This window comes from Homalodisca vitripennis, chromosome 2 (assembly GCF_021130785.1).
Source record: "Homalodisca vitripennis isolate AUS2020 chromosome 2, UT_GWSS_2.1, whole genome shotgun sequence".
NCBI classification, from domain to species: Eukaryota; Metazoa; Arthropoda; class Insecta; order Hemiptera; family Cicadellidae; genus Homalodisca; species Homalodisca vitripennis.
In genome coordinates this window covers 185212817-185232672 of record NC_060208.1, presented here as the reverse complement: position 1 = coordinate 185232672, position 19856 = coordinate 185212817, and positions in this window count along the sequence as shown.

The window sequence follows — 19856 nt, the reverse complement described above, 5'->3', positions numbered from 1 at the left end:
TGACGGACACCGAGATGGGCCCTGACCACAGACGAAATGGCGCAGTTAATCTAGCTATGACAATGAAACCAAAACTGAAAATGTAAGTACTAATGTGCAGGTTAAGAACATCATCGTGGTTTCCTCTTGGAAAGATTCATCTTTTTGCTTTTTTGTCGATAACTTCTACGGTAATCTTAAGTCTGTGAGAGGTCGTGCTCTGAACATTTTTGAACCCGAGATGGGCAGAATAAGGCTTAAAAGAGGATTAGTATCTCATAAAATATCTTCCTGTATGTGCTGGTGGGTATTAAAAGTGATTAGTATTATAAAACTATTTGGTTTTACTATTTGTATTATACATGTACAGTTTGAAGTAGCCTAAATAGAAAATTATGAGATAAAACTATTTAAGATATTATTACTTAGACGTAAACCTGTAATTTTTTTGGATATGGCTGAAGAACAGGTGTACAACAATAAAGAAAGGATGTTAGTACTTGAAGTTGAACCTGACAAGAACCTTGACTGTTCAAGACAAGTTCATCCATGTGGAGAGAAGTTCTGATAATAGAATCGGAGTTCCTAAAAGAAGTATGCATTGCTCTTTCCTGATTGTACAGATTATTGTGAACTAATATTGTGCCGCAACTATATGTATATATAGTAGTTGTATGTATATACATACATACATATATTATATATATATATATATATATATATATATATATATATATATATATATATATATTGTGTGTGTGTATTATATATTTCAACCGTTTACTCAGGAATTTAATTTTGTATGTATGAATAGAGAAATATTACGTTTCAAAATACACCAATATATTCACGCACAAAGCTTAATTTATCCGGGCACGATATCAAACAATTACATACATTAAATAAATGTTCAATGCGTGCTGAGGTTTTGTCATCACATTATCAGTTATGACACGTGGTTCGTATAGAATGGAACAGGAGAGCATGCTTGAGTTTAAAGTAGAAATCCCATCTGTCTATCCTTTTTTAATATTTAAATATATTTTATTATTTCACAAATTGTCTTAAATTATTCCCACACCACGTGTCATATAACTGGCTGTGCTAATGCGTGATGTAAAATTTGTCAATGGCAAAATTTTTCTGTTTTACAAACTGTATGAATGAGTACCTGCATAACTATGTTAAATGTGTAAATGCGGTATAATTATATTCAGTTTACTAATACAATTCTGAGTTACCATTATGGCACCTTCTAAGACCAATTTAACGATATTCTGTAATACTTAGCCAAGTCCCATGGAATGATATGCACTATCATTTAACTTCTTTCTTACATAAAAATGTAAAATTTCAAATCTTTATGACAGTTCATTTTCTAATATCGTGCTTACAGACAGACGGAAATTTAATGTCCCAACCAGTCAAGTGTCAGATTACTTACCTTACCGCTATCACTCAAAACTTTTAATTAGAGAATTTTTGACATCTGAAGAATTATAATAATAAATTCACTTACCCTTATATTCAATAACCCTTAAAAACGAAGCGACACAAACAATCCTCCATTTTACCATTTTAAATTATTAGTTGTTTTCGAGGTAGCAATTTTTAATGAGTATACTCAAGTGACATATAATTAATAAAAACTATTTTTAAGAATGGGATTAAGACATTTTAATTTCCCTGTTACATATTTAATGTTTCTGGGTTATTAAGGCCAGTTTAAATATCTCTTAGTTACGAAAGTATCAAAAAGATGACTTAAATAGGAAAACTTTCTTGAACATATTCTTTAATAAAAGTGCAAATTTTAAGGTCAGTTGGGAAATTTCCTTTATTTGCGGAACAATTTTATTAAAGTTAAATATCCTTAAACATGTGCTTTATTAAAAGTTGAAGATAAATCAAAGATACGTGCTGACTGGTTTATTTCTAAAATAAAACCAAGTAATAAATAAGGCCAGTTTAAATATCCCTTAGTTACGAAAGTTTCAAAAAGAAGACTTAAATAGGAAAACTTTCTTGAACATATTCTTTAATAAAAGTGTAAATGTTAAGGTCAGTTGGGAAATTTCCTTTAGTTGCGGAACAATTTTATTAAAGTTAAATATCCTTGAACATATGCTTTATTAAAAGTTGAAGATAAATCAAAGATACATGCTGACTGGTTATTTCTCAATGAATTACCTGCTTCAAAGTGCTCATATTATTTCTAAAATGAAACAGAATTATAATTAACTGGGATATGACTATGTGAATGTTAACAGGCATTCATGTTAGTAGGTTTTGTTTTTTTCCGAGTATCAGCCATTTGTATAGATATATTTTTTTTAACAAGGTTGCCTCTGATATATCACGAATTGTTTGGCACCCACTTCCAGCTCACACACTCGATCACGACGAACGACCAGTCCACATCTACAGCTACCAATGATATCGAATGTTGTTATAACCGGATATGCACTAGTTAACATGGCATCTACAACTACCCTTGACTTTAAATTATAGGTGTTTCCTCAGTAGAGAGGTATTTTTAATATTTCTTGAAAAGAAAACTTTGATGTTAAGGTTAAGAGCCATATGACAATTTTTAAGTAACATTAGGCACATTTTAGGTACATATGATTCTTCTGTTTTTATTCCTCCAGATATCTACTATTAATATTTCGTACATATTAACAGTTTTGTTTATTGTAATCTATTTCATTATATGCAACGTTTAAGGGTTATCATATTTCATGGTGATTTTGATTTTCAACTTTGTTATGTATCTAGTATAACCCAAGATAAAACATATTAATAATTTTAGCATGTTTATTTAACGACTTTAATAGCTTTAACACAGATAATATCTTAACATGTGTATCAAATAATCAACTATTTAAAATATTTTCTCAAATTATGCGGTAAGAGAGAGACTTAATCTTACAGTAAATAATTAAGTGTTTATACTGAACGTGTAACTATATATCTAGATTTCTTTTACATTAATTCTCTATTTAGATATTTTAAATAGCAATTATTATTATTACACCGTTGATATAAAGTAAACTATAAACCCAAATCCTATGGGTAAACCCTTGGGTAGTTAGATAATGGACTTTATATAGGTCCCACCCTTTGCGGTCACCCTTATCGTAACGGTATGCTCCACGTTATGCATCTAGTAATTTGTATAGAGCTATTGAAATAAGCTAAATAATGACACAAGTGATTATGAATTTGATCTAAAATTGTATTACAAATAGTTGAATATAAAAATCTAAAACATGAATATTATGTATTACAAATAATGGTTCCAAAATTTCTAAAACTGGAAGAGAGAAAATAGAGAAAACATGATTTGACAATGGTAATTACTGTATAGTTACTTTTTTAATATCTCTAGATTATTATTAGTTTCTAGCCTTTGAGAATTACAACTTAACATAGTTATTTATATTGCATGTACTGAAGCTGGCATTAAAAATCAATCGAATATTATATTCTTCAAATTTTAATGTTTTACGTTTTAGATTAGAAAGTTTCCAGTAATCCTTATTATTGCTTGCAGTAAGCTAAACAATTTTTACATAATTATTAATAAAACTTGAATAATAAAGTCCTTTGTTAATACTATAAATTAATACTTTCGAGTATTTGGTAAATTATTACCATTAATCTACTGATAAAAGTTTTTATTTATTGTTAATTAAAACCAAAGTGAAATACCCTATATTTAGTGTTTAAATATTGAATGAATTAAAGGTTAAATAAATTGTGTGAACATTAGCACATACTTTAAAAGAAACCTATTTCCTTTATAAATGAATTCGAAGAAATAGTGGTTAGTTGCCTGTAGTTAATTTATCTTTTTCTCTCCAAGCTGGTCTATCAAGTCTTTGAAACACTCCTCTGATTTGCATTTAGAAGAGAGAAACAATGTAAATTATCCTCCTGTGGGAATAATATCAGAGAAAAGGTAAATATGAAGCTCGTATCAGCTTTAACGTGTTTTACCTCGCTATTGTTTAAAAAAAATCATTTTTCGCCCATTGTGGTTACGTAGGCAATGGTAATGAACTTGATGCACTTTTTGTACTCTAGAATTGCAGTCATGGATGTATAGGCTCGTTGACATTATGTTATAACCCTCTGTCTTACCTTACCTTCAGTTACCTTACCTTCAGTTAACATTCCGTGCTATAATGTCAAAGCAATCCTATATCGATACGAAACGTGTAAATATTCCCAGTTCATTCATTAGAAGGAGTACTTTAGCAATAAAAAAATAATATTCAGAATAACTTTCGTGGTTCAACCTTTAATCACTGCCATCATCTGCAATAAATTTTAGATTTTATTATTGCTGTTGGTATTTACAGTACACTACTACCTTTCAAAAAGGTTGGAATGTCCCGTTTCAATTGAAACCAAAATATGTGTATATATTTATATATTTTAATTGTTAGTCCTTAATAACCTTAAACATTATAAAGCAGAATATAGTAAAACAGGTCCTGACGTTCTTAAATGATACGCTTACTATCAAGTGGTATTTAATTTGTATTTGTACAAATAATCATAAGTTATCATTGCACTAAAGATTTATACTGCAGTAAACTTGACAATTACGCAAAACCTCAGCGACAATTTGGTTCTGGAATTACTGTTATTGTGCTACAGTCAGCATGACTTCCACGTTGAGATTAGTTTTTTATTATATCCAGTTTTATGATATAATGAAAATTTTCATAGTCAAGCTATTTTGGGTGCTTGAAATAAATAAAACTGCATTGTAAAATTGTTTATGTTGATTTGTACTTTCATCTAATCTAAAGATATAAAATTATGTCATTTTAAGTGTCATTCCAGCCTAAACCTAGTTTTTTAGTGGTAATATTAATCTTAATTGTACTGTTCGTAAAGTATTATAAAAAAGCCAACATATTTTGGTGATTAATTTTCCAAGGAAAAATCGAAACCAATAAAATTTTATTCTTTAAAAATTAAATCAGAGCCTTTTAAGGGTACTGTAGATAAAGGCGATTTTTCGTTGCTAACTAAACAATGTCATAAATAATAATCTATTTCATTAGAAAGGAATTTTTAAGTTAACATACAATTCCAAAGATGATGTTGTATATTTAATATCCAATCGACCTTTTTTTTAAAGATACTTGAGACAGAAATACGCTTTCAGGGGACACGTGACAGAATCAGGTACGGAGAAATGAAGAGGAAAGGCAATCCCGATCTACTAATATCGTGATATCCCATTAAATATAAATGAGACACATAAGAATGTATATGATCACATTATTCTACACTTTATATAAAAAAACTTATTTGTAAGTAACCTACTAAAGATCTCAAATTAACTTAGTTATTATGTCACATAGACGTAGTTAATTTCATAAACAATAAAATAGTGTTTTTCACTTTGGAGTGAAACACGGAACAAAACAACCGTGTACATTTTTAGTATTACTAGCTATGGTGAATAAATTATTGATTTATTGTTGAGTTTTTTTCTTAGTATTTCATAATGGTTCATTATGACACAATGGTTCAAAAAAGTTTGTGTGTGTGTTGAACGGTGCTTGAGAATACTTTAGATTCAAAATTTGATCCACTGGAAAATGTTTTTTTTAATGAATGTTTAATTTCTAAGTAGTTGATGGTTTTTTTATGTTTACCATTGGATCCGGCATACTGCGCTACTATACGTAATACTAGGTGAACTGGTACCTAACAGATGTTAACATTTTCAGCTGTCGTGCATTAAAGAGGCAGAAACATGTTTTACATTTACATTTTCTAAAATGTTAAATTATTTTAAAGTGTTTGATCAGTAGTGTAAAGAAGATTGAAAATACGAAGTTATTATTTAATTTTAAATTTGAATTGTACCAATTATTAATAAACCATCTAATGCAATGAAAATACTATTTAAACACTGTTATAAAAACTGTCTTATTGTACAAAACTGTGAATGTTTGCACAAAATGTGATCGAATCTGATTAGTTCCCTTGGCATTATTTGCAGCATATTTACTGTAGTTAAGGAAATGCAAATGAATAACACACTCTTTCCTTTATACCAGAAGCTTATGCCCTTATACATATTTCTTGATGAGTAAAAACATCAAAATCATTTCAGCAACAGATATTAATCTAAATTCGATTCCAGAACCAGCAAATTTGATCATTTTCTTGGTCAGTGAAACAGCATTAATCAACTGTGGAACCATAAATAAATTAAACCAGGAGTGAATTTTAACAACCTGAGCAACCTCAAAATGATAGCAGAAACGATTTAGTTGTACAATATACCTACTTTTGTAATTGTGACAAAAATGTAACTATAACACTTGAAATGTTTAAACCTAAAGGTATTTTACAAGTGCTGGTAGTAGAAGCTTTTTGACCCAATGAGGTCTTGAAAGAAACAACTTTATATATTTTATAGATCAAGTAAATGTATTCAACCGAAACTGAATATTCTTTTTACCGCAGTAACCGTTAAGGAGTACCAAGTTATATTTTTTCAACATAGGATCAAAGAGGTAAACTATAACTATGTCACTTGAACAATTTTTGATTGAAGGTAAATTAAAATAGCCGAATAAAAACTTTATGGTCGAAGTTGGTTTTCGTTATTACAAATTTTCTTAATCTGAACACGAGGCACACTCTAGAATAGTACTTAAAATATCTTAGACAGAAAGTGAATTTAAACGGAAGGAACTTGATTCTTTATAACCAAATTAGTTTATCGAGACTTATCTACAACATGAGGCCTGGTGATAAAGTTATGAAAATTTCCATTAGAAATGCATTGCAGCTAAGACATTTCCTTTATTGAAAAAACCTGTCATAAAGTAATCAACTGTTCCATGTAAATATTATAATATTACAAAAATCATATGTTTAATTAGTTTAAGAACCATTTGAAATGTATTGAAATTTATAGTCTTGAAAGCATAAAGTAAGCATAATAGTAACATGGACACTAACATTATATATATATATACATATATATATATATATATAAGATAAGCTTACTTCCATTCATAAACTCTACAGAATGCAATATATATACAATATATATATATATATATATATATATATATATATATATATATATAATTATATCATTATGCACTATATAACCACCATGCATTATATTATTAATTACGGTTTTCTTAGGTTTAAGGATTACTCTCTACTGAGCTAAAATAGTTCAATTGTTACTGAAATCGTCGGAGCAAATCATTAAATTATCATTTAGTGTTGGAGGGAAATTAGAATGTTATACAAACTGTTTCAATCTACAACCCTAGGTTCCAAACACTGTTCTTAAACTTATATCGAAAATGGATCGGGACATTTGAATAGCTTTGAGTGACTATCAGTTATGTCAGGATCGTTTGAAATGGCAAAGAAAAATATTACGTAAATATAGTTTCCTATTTTCAGCAGATAATTTCGTATTAAGCCGCTGGTAACTGCTAGTCCAACTATAATAACTATACACAGCTTTATAAGAAAGTAACTTAAATGTTCTAGCAAGACGAGCAAAGTTGTTATATGAATGTTGCTTAATGTCAGAGGATTTTAAGAACGATATCAAAGTATATTTAACGACATAACATTATTATGGCCGTTATGACACATAGGCATTGTTTGACAAGATGGAAAGCGGCTTTATTTAAGCCTCTTTCAAATATTGGCACCAACAAAGTGTCACGCAGCACTGTAAGGAGTGTGGTAATATAAAGTGTCATTATACTGAATTTAGTAGTTGTGAATATGACCGCAATAATCTATTGTCTTTGTCAGTGATATATACCACAAGGACATCATAAATGGTAATATAGTTATCTTTGATGATTGTAAATAAAATAATGAATAAAAATTCCAAAACTGTTGGTGTAATAATATCTGTGGAATGACAGATATTAAATCATTGACGCTGTATAAGTTTTAAAAATAAATTCTTTAACAATCGTCAGTGAATGGTATTGATTAACTTGACAAATTATCTCAAAGAAAAATAAAAAAAGCAATACAAAAGCAATCAAGTCTTACATTATAAAACATATTATTATATTCCTTTTCATCTTTTCTAGATGAAAGTTTAGGATATCAAAAATTTATGACAGACACAACTAAGTGTTCGTCAAGAAGTTATTGAAATATTACACTCTGCATTATTTTGCGTACAGCTATGATTGCTTCGCACTCAACAATGAATGAAGTTATCTATACTATTATATAAAAAGCTAATGGTGCCTTTGTATCTTTTGCTGTAATTACTGATGAGGACAGAGGTTATCCCGATATTGAATTAGGAAGTTTTAGTAAAAATATACTTTTAACTTTAAATCTGACCAAACATTAAGCATGTAGTACTTGATCTTTGGTGTAATGCAGACATGAAAGACAAAGGTACCATCTAACTTTTGCTACAGCTTTAAAGACTGTTATAAAATAAATCAGTTGTTTTTTTTAATAAACTATGGCTTAACAGAAATAGCTTAAACCGGAATGAACTAAAATGGCCAAATATATGCACTTTATGACCTAAATATGTTTGTCAGTCCTGTATACGTGTATATGTTCTTGGTTGGGACATCAACACAGAATTAACTACCATTTTAAAATGACATAGAGCCCCATGATTCATTAAATTCAATCTTGATTTTAGAACTTCTCTGGCCTAAAATAGTTAATTTTTTACTGAAATCGTAAAAATATTTGAGATATTTGAGTTATTTTTCGGTACTTATTAAAACTGTTTCACGCAACGGCTTGAGGGCTCTAAATCACTGTTATTTAAACTCATATCTAGAGCTTATCATAAGATTTGAATATTTTTCAGTGATTATGTTCTGAATTTAATTTAAAATAATTATTCCCACGATATTCCTGTTATTTTTAGTATTAAATTACGTTAAATGCCGCGGATAGCTGCTATTAGCTAATTCACATAATTTAATAAATGAAAAAAAGGAAAACAGCAAGTTTTATAGAGATAGAGAGAAGATATCGCAAAAAAAGCCATATTAAAAATGTACTAGGGGAGACCGGGGCAAGTTGACGACGTTAAGGAATAAATATTTTTAATAAAATATTGTGATAAAAATAAAAGTCTTACGATACATAAGAGTTAAGTATAAGTCTTTACCTACATTTAATTTTTTTTTAATTATCATAATATCAATTTTTTGTTTGTAAATTTTAGTTCTTATGAAACAATGCAAAAATGTCATCTTGCCCCACCCCCGGGGCAAGATGACTTTTGCATAGGGGCAAGATGACGAATGTTATGGAGGTTTAAATAAACACGCTACTTTGTAAAAGAAAAGGCTGCTAGTCATTTTTATTTATGTACAAAAACTGACAAACTAGCAGTAGTCACAAACAAATTCCCCACCTTCGTAGCTTGTACAATTCTCGTGCCACCATTCACTGCACTTGGAACACTGGATCCACTCTTCAACTGGAGGATCGGAGTATTTTTCTTCACACCCAGGACATCTAACTTCACTGCCTTTTGAAGTAGAAGCTGTGTTCATACACCTAGGACGTTTTTTGTAGGGTCCAAACTTGAGTTTCTTTGAAAACCTTTGAAGCTCGAAGCTCTTCTCTTTTCTTTTTTAAGCGCTCTTTTTCATCCTTCATTTCTTGCTTTACTTCCAAACACATTTTTACTGGCGTGCTTGTTATAATACTAGAACTTAAACTTCTGAACTTTTCTTTTCTTATCCTTTGGTTTTACCTTTAGGTAAAGGCTTAAAGTCGAAGGACACTTGTATTCTTCTTTACCGGGATTGGGGCACAGTCTACTAGGCCTACTGTTTTCTTGGCGTTCACTCAGCTCAATGGTTTCTTCTTCAGGTTCACCTGGAGTTTCTGTTGTATTTGATGTTGTTGATTGGATAGTAGGATTTTCATCTTCATTATAGCTAGGGTCTAGGCCTACATCCAGGTTCTGATCAGTTGTTTGTGATGCAGCAAAGTCATGTTCGTCGAATACAAGTGGATTATAAGGTTCTATTCCTGTGGACCTGAAACCCACTAACGGCATTGCCAACAGTTGCAGCCTTGAAATAAGCAATGGTCAAAAGCTCACCAATTTTAAAGTCACTGATGGTCTGTCCTGGATTATTGACCATGAAGTTGTCACAAGCTTGACTGTAAAAGGTTTTCAGCGAACCAAAGAATGAAACGTCCAAGGGCTGAAGACGGTGTGTTGTATGAGGAGGAAATCCAACCATAACAATATGGTTATCTCTGCATAAGTTGATTGCCTCTAGGGTTATGTGGGGTTCTGTGATTATCGACAAGTAGCAGGATAGGAGAATCAACTGTGGGTTTTGCATTGAGGATAAAAAGTGGTTCAAAAACTTTACGAACAACTCTCCGTTGCTCCAGCCATTATCGCTGCAGTGGCCCACACTACCTGGTGGAGCTCTTTCCATGAGTTCAGGTCGCATTCGCTTTCTGGCAAATACCAAAAAAGGGGGTGGTAGGTAAGTTCCCGTAGCATTTGATGCAACAAATAATAGTGACGTTCCTGCCTCTCTCCCCAGACACAACTTTAGAAACTCTTCTACTTCCTTTTGGTGAAATTACCTTAGGTAATTTATTGGGCACAGTAGATAGTCCTGATTCATCTGCATTGTAGATATTAGCAGCGGGGAAAATTGTGTTTTTCTCGCACTTCCTTCAAAATGGAGAAAAATTTATCAACACTAGGTTTGTTGAAACCCATTGCTCTTGCAACAGATGTTGCTTCTGGCTTACGCATACTAAAGTTGTGTTTTTTCATAAAGGTAGCCAGCCAATCCTCACCAGCCATTTTAGTTTCTTTATTAAACGGATGAGAAATCCCTAAGTGTTCTGCGTATTCAAAAACGAGTTTTCTGCACTGCAACTTGGTCATTCCAAAAAAATTTGGTCCATTACCGTCAAATAGTTGTGTAAATCTTGGAGCTGCTCTTCATTGAATACTTCTCTATATCTTCCTCCATGGACAGGCATATCCTAAAAAAAAAACTTGTTTAAGGGGAGCAGGAAAGGTAAAAAATTTATATTTATTTTATTTTCATTATTTTAAAGTTTGGTACTTTTTAAGGTTTGGAAAATGTAAATAATAATCGTTGTAGGTTGCTTAGAAATGTTGTGATGAAGTAAATGAAAATGTTATGTGTATTTGCGTAAAAAGCTGGGGTACGGATTATAGTCTTGTCTTTGTAACGTGAGAAGTTGTTATACCAAAGTAAATTTTGTTTTAATATCAAAAACAAGGTGGTAAATAATTTAACTTAAAACAAGTTGTAAATATAAACGTGGTGCAAGGTTGTAGGTGAAAATAGTTACCGAAACGTTCTTTTTCAGTCGGCGTCGAAGTGTTGCCTCTGGGAACATTGTAAGTTCTCGCTGCTCCCAAGCAAGTCATTCTTCCCTCCTTGACCTCTGTGAAAGCAGTATCCATGTTGGTTTTTTCCCACTCTCCTCTAGAGGAAGTCTTTTTGTAGTTTCTCACCATCTCTGGAACCAAAGTAAAACTAAAAATCTGTACCCGCATATTAAATTAATAAAAATTCAATTCTAAAGTAAAAATTGTTAAACAAAAGTGTAGATTAAATTTTTTTTAAATAAGTGGTTAAGTCTCACAGTGTCGTCAGTTATTAGTTTACTTAAATCAAAATTGTATGCATAACCATACTTTCTTAAAAGTTTCAGCTTTGCACCAGTAAAATTAACCGGGGCAAGATGACGAACACGCCATCTTGCCCCACGTCATCTTGCCCCGAGCGGCCGTAATAGAGTAGGTAAATTTTATTGGCATTAAGTTTAAGATAAATATAAACAAACATGGTATTTATGAGTAGCCTAATACATAAGGTAAAATATAGGTAATATTGAAAATTAACATATCTTACCTGCGTATTCAATAAACCTTACGATGCAAAGGCCGAAAGTTACAAAAACGCACTCCAAAAACAACAAGCCGCTGTAACAACACACACAATGGCGAACTTGTCTTCACTGCCAGTTATTTCAGAGGCCATCCGTGTGGAGCGCTACTGACATTCGACCGGTGCTACTACCTAGCAACTAATTTGAGAAACTAACCATTCGTCGTCTTGCCCCGGTCGTCAACTTGCCCCGGTCTCCCCTATATATTGGTTTGTTGGAACCAAGAACCTAAATTAAAAGTTAAAGTTAATACTAATATGTAAAGATTAATTATTACACGTAATAATTAGGCATAAATACACGTTCAAATTGTTTTTGGTGTGTGGTATATGCATCTAATTCAGAAAGCGAGTTATATTTTTATCGTCAAAATATAGACACATAAACAAGGAAATGCTATGTTCAATCAATTTTGGTTTTCATGGTTGGTAACATGGTATCCATAAAAGATCTGATGCAGTAGCATTCAATTTTTTAAATATAAAAATTAGTTTACTTTTTAACTTTGTCAAATAATGTAAATAATGTATGTAGATTTCATATTCAAACTAATAAAAGAATAATACAACAACATATTTGTCCTAAGATGATTATTCTATGATATGTTTATCAATGAGTAACAGAATTATTCATTACTGAAAGTTGTGTTTATTATTATTAACTAATTCTGGTTAACTTCGTTTAGGGAAATTATTTATGGCTAAATTTTTTTTATTTATATTAACAAACAAAAAAAACATTTTTCAGGTGAAAAAAGTGCGCTTATAACTCGAGGCAGCCGGGAAGCTGGCCAAAACGTAGTATGTTAATTCTCTAATGATACATTCAATAATTACCTTAAATTAGAATACCTTATTGTGTTCTGGTTTATCTGTGTCGCACACCTTCACGCTTGAATGTAGGTTTACGTTACGGCGTGTGTACGTTTCAGTATTTAAACATAAGTCTAAATAAATCATCGAAAATAACCTAATTTATTTTGTCCAAAAAATCTTCAATTTGCCCAACTTCAAGCACTGTCCTAAAATGTGTACAGAAGTAAACACTTTACTTGACAATACATTTTGAATGAGAGTGGACAGACAGGATACGTACCTAAATGTGTACATGCTATGTAAAGTAGTTACGATTTTGGAAGTCTTCTCTTCACATTGCATTCATTTATATATATAGCTAAAAACATAGACTCAAAGAAATAAATAAAAACTAAAACAAATTTTTCATTTCAAAGACATAAAAACATAATACATGGTGCCTACATAGTTCCGTATAAAGTAGATAAGTGCAATCTGCTCAAAGGGAGAATACAGGGATCAACAACAGTCAGTAAGTAACAATATGATCACCCGTCTAGATAATTCATGAATATTACGGTTGTACAAATATTTCAAATTATAGAACGTACTGAATCATTGGGTAAAAATATAGTAAGTATTCCAGATAATTCGTGAAGAATACGGTTTGTAAAACTATGTTTAATTCTGGCCCATAGTGATTCATAGTAATTACAAGAGAATATGATCACTAGTCATAATTATTCATGAATAATAATGTTTGCTAGACAATAGTTGAAGAAATTAAAGCAGATTTACGGAGCACTAACATAATGCAACGAGCCAATTGCACCGTCATGACTATAATTATTCCAATTGTCCAAGAATTCCAGTTATGAGTACTTTAGGTGCATATATTCACAACTTTGTGCACTACATTAAATTATATGGCAAAGTTTTAATATTATTGATGATACATTAATGTCACCATATATATGAAAAATCAGATAATACTATACTTTCTTATTACTTTTAATATCGAAATAGTAATGGAGAAAAAACATGTCGTGAATTGAATCTTGAAAGAAACAACTCCAAATTAACTGTCGCAAATTTTCATCTCCACCACATCAACTCGATGAACACAAAAGATTGTTATCGTTTAACACTACCGCAATTAATCTAAAATAACACATTAAGCAATAGGACACCTTATAGGCTGGACCTTGCTTATATCCTTCATGTTTCTTTTAAAATATAAATAATTATACAGTTTAAACATTTTGCTAGTCATTAGGAGGATTACGTTATATTCACGCAATTTAAAATGTTTTGCTGAAATAAAAATTTTAAATAAAGAGATATTGGTTTTTGATGATTTATAAATACAATCAGTTAATAAACAAGACATATATATATATATATATATAATATATATATATATAGTACAAAGTTGTTTAAGGTTAATAGAAAGATTTAACCTCTTTGTCTAACTATGTGAACGAATATTGCTTCTTTCTTCAAAGTCTATTACTCAGGAATACTTCAATCCTCGAAAGAATTAAAAATATCCAATAACCAGATTTGCAATATTAGTGTAACCCATTTGTAATTAAGTTCCCTCTTAATTCCAACCTAAAAGGGTTCACTTAAGGTTGGTTTATACCTTCCAGTCAAACCCACACTGGGTACAGCAAAAACAATGTGTCAGTTAAATCTGGGGCTACCTTATGGATGTCCAGTAGCGGAATATCACTAACCGCAAATGTCGAGATTCTGGGGTGCAAAAGTAATTCAATTGGACTATTCTACTGCTGCAGATGACTGTTTGAGTTGGTGGATTTTCGTTTCCTCAAATTCAAAGTTTCTCCTTCTTCTGACGGAACGTGACTTGAGATTAGTGCCCTAGATTCTTCATCATGGATCTCGATAGGAGGCGGTCCCTACCACCAACCTTACCCATCTAGAATATCCTGTCACTCCGAACGCATGACAAAGGTCCTTATAGGACTAGGTCATGTCCTAAGCTGCTTGTCCTAAGATTAAAAAAAAAATACTATAAAGAAATCAGTGTGGGAGGGGCGTGTGGCACTAATTCAGCACCTTTGCCGTGTTCATAGGCACTCCCAAGTGTGACATCTGGCCACAGTGGGATGCTTATTGCAGAGGGTGCTAAGGCAGCATCCCCGGACGAAATTCCCATGACTGAGCTGTTGTCAATCACCTTTTAGAGGCCAACATTCTTTACTTTTACTTTACTTTTTAGCGCATTAGCCGGTAGAAAAGACGAAAGCTCAATCGTCGTTGCGATTATTGCGATTATTATTGATCGATTGTGATCGATTTCAATGAGAACGGGGGAATAACTCTATTTCATAAAAAAGGTAAAATGCGACGGTAAACTCTTATATTTTACTGAATTCTAATGAGAGTGAGTGTTTGTAAAACTTTCAAAGCAAATTCTTGGGTAGGAAATGCCCTAAATTAAAGATACATACATATTCTGCAGTGAATTACGTATATGTTGAGTAAATTATACGCGTTTTACACTAAATATCCGTAATGCCCGGTAAAATACTATGGAGGGTAAATTAAATTTTAAAATTTCCATTCCATTTGATAGTTCAATAACATTGAATAACCAAACACTATAAGTAGTCAATGAACCGAAATAGTTATGAATTATTTTTCAATGAACGTTACAAAACATTGCCAATGGATGTAATCAGGCAAAACCTCATTGATGTGTACAGCTGAATTAGTACTTCATTATAAAATGAAATCGATGTGTATAATTAATTACTTTATGTACCGTATTATTTAGAGTATTTTTATTGTATTACTATGTAAATACACACACACACACACACACACACACACAAGTATTTACCCCCAACCACAACAAAAAATAAATAAAATTTAAAAACCTTGAACTTTAAAAAAAAACACACACACACACACACACATATATATATATATATATATTAATATTCTCTAAAGTTCTATATTCACTTAGGATTACAAGTTGGACAATTTCCGAACGAAAAGAAAGCGTAAATATACAAATAACTTTAATTGTCTATCTTGCTTTAAAGTGTAGAAGTTCTATACTTTTAATTGTGTACTTGTTTAATTATGTAATTGTAACGTTAATTATATAAGTATATAAGTTAAGGGTTTCAGTTATATATTTTTTGACAATAATCCAATAAAATATTTTAGAACTACATTGCTTGCTTTGTATCATACGATTAACCTTGAATTTATAAATCTAGGAAAATCTGTTTTATAATAGTCTCAGCAAAGAGAAACAGATTTATGTAGAGACGATTAATTAATTGGCCAGTGCAAAGATAATAGACAATGTATTTGATCAAAAACACTTCTATATTGTAATAGATTAGTTTACTGTATTATATAACTAGTTAAACCTGTAATCCTCAATGGGTCGAACACTCGTGAGCAGTAACGGACCCAGTCAACCTAATATACAGGATATCTGTGGCCATCTTCATATCCAATTAACCTAACATACAGGATATTTGTGGCCATCTTCATATCCAATCAACCTAACATACAGGATATCTGTGGCCATTTTCATATCCGATCAACCTAACGTAAAATATATCTCTGATCATGTCCTATATCCAATAAACGTAACGTACAGGTTATCTGCGGTCATGTACGTTGTCCAGTAACTGTATATGGATTTACTACTGACTAGGGAAGACCGGAGGTAACATTCACTGCGTTTAAGATAAACGTTTTGTATTTTAGTTAAAAAAAATAAACATTAAATAAATTCATAAAGTTTATTCTAATTTCTAAGAAAAGGACACGCTTTGTTACAGTTAAAAATCGAATGGTGCCTGTATTTGTGTTTGTGTACCTATGTGCGCTCGTCTGTGCTTTTATGGGTTCTGTATGTTTGTGTTCGTTTCTGTGTTACTAGATCACCTAAATACTACAGGACCAATTGTAATGTAACTTGTATATGGACATAATAGCATATAACATAGTAAATATAATTATAAATACAACAAATTCATTTACAAAGATAGCAATAAAAGTATAAAGTCATAGTCAAACCTTTTGTTGCCGTGGGTAATATAATTCATGTACGTCTCGGCCCCTAGTTAGGGCACAAGGGTACAGAAAAACACTCATTTTGAAAGGTTCTCTCAGTTCTTCTTCTCCTGTAGCTGATATTGCTATAGTTCAATAGCTAACATTTAAGCCATGAGAGTCTAAAGGTTTTGACCTAGGTTTTAGTCTCGGATATATTGGTAGTTTGTTTAATGTCATGTGTTATATTTACACCACTTAAATTGCATATGTCATAATAACCTTAAAGGCAAATGTCATATGAGTGAAGAATCATTTTTGACTAATCATATATATTAACATCTTATTATTTTATATTATTTTGCTCTGCCTGTACTCATTCCATGTGCCCACTGGCTTGTTGTGCGAGGATCTTTTTAATAGGTAGAAAGAGGAAAAATAATACAGCAAAAAGGCGATGGTATTAATAAAAAACGATACCGTCACAGACAGGATTTCACCTGCATTGTTCTAGCTCAGATCATACGAGTAAGACCGCTCGGCCATCCGCACTCTCAATACTAAACTCATGTTGTTTACTAAACACATGACTCTCAGTTAACTGGGCTGGACATAGTTCATAATTTTAACTACTAATTCTTTTAGAAATTTTAAATGAGCCTACTTTATGTGACTATTATACAGTATTTATAAAGATAAAGATATTAATACATATCTTGAGTTATACACAGATGTGTTATAGCTGTTTTATTGCTATTTAAGATGAAATACTATAAATAAACATTTTGATATTTCACTTAAACCATGTCGGACTAACATATCAATGATTTAGTAGAGGATGAAGTTTATCATCAACGATGGTGGACAGGCGAATTCAAGGAAATTTATAGCGCAAGAGAGGATAACAAATCACATAGCTCGATAGCAAGTTTGGGCTGGGTCACATGGGGATTCTCAGCTTTCGATAAAAAACTGCTAATCGTTCTCTTCGATACTCTCTACATTTCCTTTTAGCTATATGCTTGAATAATTTCCTGCTTTCCATTATTAATATTTCGTTTATGTGTAATATTAACTATCTGTTTTAATAATTTTTCCCAATACACGCATAAGATATTATAATCACATTAAAGAAGTTTTAAAAGATTTGAATACAATATAACCTTTTGCCAATTGGCATATAAAATAATAAATATAACATATTGCTATGTCACTTATTCCCTTTTTAGGTATTATTAACTATTCATTTTTAATAATTATTTCAATTCATGTCTTCAAATATATTAGACATTATTAACACATTAGTGAAGCTGTTTACTCTTAATACAGTTCATAATCTAACGTGGTTTAATTTTTAGGTTTTGCAGTAGACTACTATAAAAAGTCATTTAAACAATTTGTATTTTTCAATTGATTTTGTCAAAATTTGAAATATTTAATGCAAACTATACAAAAGTGTTCTAGAAATACACTTCAAAATAATTAACATTAAATAATTAAAGCTAAATAATAAAAAGAAGTCTTATATCACAAGAAATAAATCCATGTAATGAAATTGAGAGAACAATCCAAATATACACACATCATATATATATATATATATATATATATATATATATATATATATATATATATATATATATATATACACACATACCTAGTAAAACAGCATTAAATTTGCTACATAACTTCTGAATAATTTAAAATAATATGGGAAAAAAGCCTACATGGCCTTAGTAGAAATAATCTGTTTCTACTATTAATCATGTTTGGCCTTATCCATTAAATAAACCACGATGAGCTTTATTTTAAGCCTCCATTACAAATTTTACATTTTGTGTCCAATATTGCTTAGTTAATATGTAGCTAATATAACTAATTTAGCATTTAAAAACTATTATAGGACATCTCTTGTTTAAGTTCTTTGACAAGCGTTAGCGAACATATTTATCTATATAAAGTAACCAAAATAGCAACGAGAAAACATCAAAATAAAGAAATTAGTGAACAAAATTAGAATAATCATATGTCATAGTAACACTAGTAGTCAAACTAAATGGTACATAGACTTGAAATTTCGTATGCAACCTCAGCCAATCCTACTACGCGAGACGTGTTGTGACGTATTACTCCGTGATTGTAGGACTGTACATCAACGGCAAATATTGAATCTACAAGGTGGACTACTGATATCAGTTTTCTAGACTTACCTGACTGTGCATTAGACTGTTATCTTCCGTATAGTAATAATTACACTGCATTATTATAGCGGGCTCCTAAGATAAATGGCTGAAAAACATTTTTTACCCGAGGACAAAGGCCAGAAAAATTGCGTATCTGTCATTCTGTCAATCTGTCTATCCGCAGGTTATTTCGAAAACAAACTTGCAGGCTCGAAATGTTGCATGAAGACTCATTTCTGCTTAGGTTTAATGACGAAGCTGTTACTCTGTTGGATTTGCTGAGCGGCAGCAATCATTTTTACAGTAGTCATATGGGCAACCATAATGGCACTAGGAAAATCGCAGGTAAATAAATTTGTAATCGATCTGATTACGATTATATGAATTAAGAGTACCTCGTATCGAGAGAGTTGTAATATTTTAGGATATTGTATGGATTTAATTCCTGACTACAGCAGAAACGTAGAATACTTAATAACAATAATCCGCTTTCCATTCAATAAAGCTGGTCGGGAATCTACTTAAATAATTTCTCTCTACCCGTTTATTTAAGGTAAGAGGATTAGTATAAATGGAAATCATATACACCACCAATCAGACGTAACAAACAATACGAATACAAACCTTTTAACAAACACTCAGCCGGATATAATAACATCTCCTTCTAAAAATAACAAAATCCCTTCCCAATCATATAAATCAATCCGAACTGATGAGATAGGCGCTATCCATCCAAAGAGCATCCTAATCGTAATAAAATCATTTATATGAATAAACCACTTTCCTTGCATAACTACTAATGAAATGGTAAGATAAACTGTACAAACCGCGTAGTGTACTATCGTACTGAGTGTTTCTATTTAATAGTGTTTAAAATATG